At 43.8% G+C, this 5,000-nt stretch overlaps 1 protein-coding gene across 1 annotated transcript in view; it reads right to left on the reverse strand.

The window, feature by feature from the left end:
* LOC143287449 (tumor protein 63-like) overlaps positions 1–5,000 on the reverse strand; it is a 74,275-nt gene that overhangs the window by 68,512 nt on the left and 763 nt on the right. The gene's annotated exons all lie outside the window — the stretch shown is intronic.

Raw genomic sequence — 5,000 nt, forward strand, 5'->3', positions numbered from 1 at the left:
AGAAGAAGAAGAAGAAGAAGAAGAAGAAGAAGAAGTATTCACTACCCGAAAAAAACAACAATGACAACCGTGTCACATCCGATTTTATTTCGTATCCACTATCTGAAAAAACTACGTGTCAGATTCGGAGTTAAATCATACACTGTCTGTTTTCAATTTGAAATATCTGCCTGAAAAACTGTGTGTCGGATTATAACACACTACGCATTGACTGATTTCAGTTCGTAAACACTGTCTGAAAAATTGCCTGTCAAATTCTAAGTAAAACTATACACTGAATTCAATCCATATGCGCTGCCTGAAAACCTTTGTGTCATATTCTGTGTTAAACAAAAAACTGGCTGAATTCAATCCGAAAACACTGCCTGAAAAAACCGCGTGTCATATTCTGACTATATACTGACCTCATTCAATTGGTATACACTGCCCTGTCACGAGAAAAGAAACCCTGCAAGCTGACTTAAATAGAATAGACGTTTGGGCAAATACATGGAAAGTTAAATTTAATGAATCTAAAACAAAACTACTAAATGTATTCCGGGGAAACGTAGAATGCTACGACCTAACTTTTGGAAGTGTCAACTTACCACAACACAGTCAACACAAGCACCTAGGGGTCATTCTGCAAAGTAATTGTAGGTGGGGTGACCACATAGATAGTATCGTTAGTAAGGCTGGGTTACTGATCAACTGTCTTCGTTCATTTAAGTACAAGCTGATCAGGGGGCTCTGGAAACCATGTATAGATCCTTCATCGTCTCAATCTTTGACTGTGCTGATATAATCTGGGACACTGCGCACAGTACCAATGTAAAATGTTGGAAGACTTACACTTAGACGCTCTGCGTATTATCACTGGTACCGTACGTGGTACTAGCCACGATAAATTGCTTGCAGAATCAGGATTCTGTTCATTAAAAGAAAGGCGTCGTAGACATAAGATAATAATGTACTTTAAAATCATCAACAATATTTGTCCTCAGTACCTTACCCACTTATTGCCCCCTCTCGTGTCAACAGTGAACCCATACCACAGGTGAAGACCATTTGGACGAATCGTCCGTCCACACCACACACATTTTCAACAGATCTTTTTTCCCTTCAGCCACGGCTGTTTGGAACACTCTTTCTCTTTCTGTTCAACAGACCCAGTCTCTCAGTCAACTGAAACGCTACCTTTCCTCTACAGACACTACAGTCCCACCATATTATTATCTGGGTAAAAGGAAAGAACAAATTATTCACTGTCGTCTGAGACTTGGTATGAGCGAATTAAACCCTGACCTATATAATAGACATATAAAGGATGACCCATCCTGTGCTTGCAGTTTTCCACAAGAGACAGCTGAGCATTTTCTATTGCACTGCCCGAACCACAACATACATAGAACAAACACTATTAATAATCTCCCACAAGAACATATCACTGTACATAACTTACTGTTTGGTAATACCTCCTTTAGTCTTGAGATAAATGTCAGCATCTTTGAAACTGTTCATAAGTTTATTACTCAAAGCGAACGATTCGATCCCTAATTCAGACAATTCCCTCTTTTTATGTATATGCATATGTGTCTATGTGTGTATGTGTGTATGTATATGTATATATATATATTTATATACATATGCATATGTATATATAGATATGAGTGTGTGTGTGTGTGTGTGTGTGTGTGGATGGGCATGTGTGTACATATACATAATTATACCCATATATGTTTGTATGCATCTAATTCAAAGGTTTATGACGATGAGTAATATCCTATCTATATGCATATATGTCAGTGTATGTGCATGAAAGAGTGCTGCCCTTTCATTTGCCAGCTCATGATATGAATACATGATGGCGTGCTTGCCTTTTTTTTTTTTTTTTTCGCGGGACGGTTGGTCTTGCTGTGCTTGTGCCCCAGCGTTGATGCTTCTCGTTCTCTCTGTATTGACATCTTCCTCCACCACTCGTTTATTATTCATTTTCTTCACTTTATTTATATCTCAGCTTAGTTTTGTTCAAAACTCATGTATGTTCACGTCTTAACTTCCAGTTATGATGACATCCGTCACATATTCAGTATGTACATGTGTCAGGACAGGACTTTATATAAGATTTTCTTGTTGTCCTGTTCATCGATAGCTGTGTTGTATTGCGACATGCTCCAAGTAAAATACTGTTTAAACCAATTGGTATACACTGCCCGAAAACAAGAACAACAAACAACTATGTATCACGTCCGATTTAAATCGTATGCACTCTCTGAAAAAAATATGTGTCAAATTATGAGTTAAACTATATACTAATGCAGTTCAATTCGTATACACCGTTTGAAAAAAACCTAATGTCAGATTCTTAATCAAATATACTGACTGAATTCATTTCGTATGTACACTGCCTTAAAAACAGTGTGTCAGATTTTGAGTCGAACAATACACAGACTGAATTCGATTCGTATATTCTGCCTGATAAACCACGTGTCAAATTCCGAGTTGAACTCTACACGAACACAGCATAAAATCACCATCACTCCCGACATTCACATGCGGTCAGGTCAGAGGTTCTTCAGTTCTCTGATACTGGTGACCATGCAACCCAGTACTACCTGCCGCATGTAGGGAGTAAACCAACATGAAAATCCAATCTGGAGAGGGCTAGTCTCTGCCAAATTCGGCACATCATTAAAGATGGCTTTTAACTCTCTTCATACGAACGGCAAAAGAGACGACGTTAACAGCGTTTCACCCCAGTTACCATCATCAAAATATTGCAAGCGGAAGGCTCTTACACTGAAGAGGTGAATGTTGACAAAGAATACCACAATTCTGACGACGGAAGCTTAAGGTTGGGTCATTCAGACACCCACTGGACATCCGAGGGGTCTGTGTAGAGGAGAAGAGAGGACTGGTCGTACTGAGTGAGTTAAGCGAGGTGGTTGCTGGTCCCCTATACATAACGTGTGGGACACAGGGCCCACCGGTGTGTGGATACGCCCTGAGGCTCACGAACCAGTCCCCATGTGTGGATCAAATACAAAGAGGTCATCCCAACGGCGGAACAGGCAGAAGAGGAGACAGGTCATCCCAACAGCGGAACAGGCAGAAGAGACATCTCCCATTGGCTGCAATGGCGGATGAGGATGCCAACAATGGGTATGGAAACTTGCTAGCACGCCGCAACAACTGCCTTGGACTCACAACATTTAGGGCGTGTCTGCCTTGAGTGTAAAGCCTGGATTCGGCGGATTGCGCGGAAGAAACCATCGTTAGTTCAACAGGCAGAAAGGCGAATCTCACCAATGTGCCGTGGAGCGCTAAAAGGGCGCAGTGAGACACATGCAAAACACTGCTGGTCATCCACTACATCCTGACCTATCTCCAACCGTCTTAACTATGTCTTGCCACTGGGTCCAGATAGCCCGGGACGAGAGAGTGAGGCTGACGACCTGTGCAACTCTCCCTCACCTAAATCCAAGTCAAGCACAAGTCATGACTTCAAACTACAAGACCTGGGCGTCGACATCAACACGTGGGAGACGCTTGCTCTGGACCGTCCAGCTTGGCGCAGCAAGATCACCACAGGAGCCCGTGCTGCTGAAGCCAGGCCTATCACCGAAGCGCAACGAAAGCGTGCTGTGTGCAAGGCCTGATCAGCATCCACTGCCACGACAGCACCCACTCACTTGTGACCCACACGTGAGCGAGCCTTCAGGGCCTGGACTGGGCTCATCAGTCACCTCCGGACCCAAAGCCACCGATCTTTCGTTTGATTTTTGAAGCAAAGGTCATCTTCTTCTTTTTGCTTGCTGCCCAATCATCTGCACCGTTTCAGTGGCATTACTCTAGATTCTCCCATACACGGCCACACCCGGGTTCGTCCTTCGCAGTTCCAGCGTCGGCAGTCCACAGGGAACCATCGATGTTAGGTCGCCAGGAGGCCACACATCAGAAGAGACCCTGCACTGCTGCTGAGTCATTTCGGTGGTGTTCAGTGGTGCCTGTTCTGTTTTAACGTACTTAGGACACCACCTACTAAGCCCCCTACTAACGACAATAATGGCTTAGTCGCGAAGCCAGACTGAGTGAGCGTCCCTCCCAGAGTGGAGACCGCCACCACGTCCCTCAAACAACAGCCCCCCCATGAATCTGCCGACACTGACGACATTGACAGGACTCACCCCAAGCACGGAAGTGGAGGGGTATCGAAACTGAGGTCACCATGACAGCAGGGCATGAAAGGCCACAGACTTTGAGACTATTTTGTTAAAATTGATGACGATGAAGGAGGCAAGGTCAACTTCTAATCTGAAGGACGAACATCAAGTAAACAACACGACAAAGCTGATTTCACAATCCACGCCACGCGATCTTTATTCTACAGCTGTGCATTCCGCACTGGACACTGCACAGCTGGTGAGAGAGAGAGAGAGGGAGAGAGAGAGAGGGAGACAGACAGACAGACAGACAGAGAAAGAGAAAGAGACATAGGCAGAGACAGAGATACAGACACAAAGAGAGAGACAGAGGCAGAGAGACAGAGAGAGACTGACAGATAGAGAGATACAGAGAGAGACAGAGGGACAGAGAGACGAAGAGAGACAGAGACAGAGATACAAAGAGATAGATGCAAAGAGAGACAGAGACAAAGAGACAGAGACAGAGTGACAGAGATAGGGAGTGGGAGGGAGAATGACAATGACAAAGACAATGACAATGACAAAGACAAGGACCAACTGTCATGCCATCAAAAGTAAACATGGCACTGCGATTGACAAAAGACATGGCTTGTTTTTTTCTTGTTCTTTTCATATATATATTTAAAAAAAATCAAATCAGTTAAGTAAAAATTTATTAGAGAGAGAGGGAGTGAGAGAGAGAGAGAGAGAGAAAAAGAGACAGAGAGAGAGGGGGGAATAGAGAGAGATAGAGGGGGATGTAGAAACAGAGAAACAGAGAGGGGGAGAGACAGAGAGAAGAAAGAAAGAGAGAGGGAGAGAGAGAGGGAGAGAGAG

This window comes from Babylonia areolata, chromosome 11, assembly GCF_041734735.1.
Source record: "Babylonia areolata isolate BAREFJ2019XMU chromosome 11, ASM4173473v1, whole genome shotgun sequence".
NCBI classification, from domain to species: Eukaryota; Metazoa; Mollusca; class Gastropoda; order Neogastropoda; family Buccinidae; genus Babylonia; species Babylonia areolata.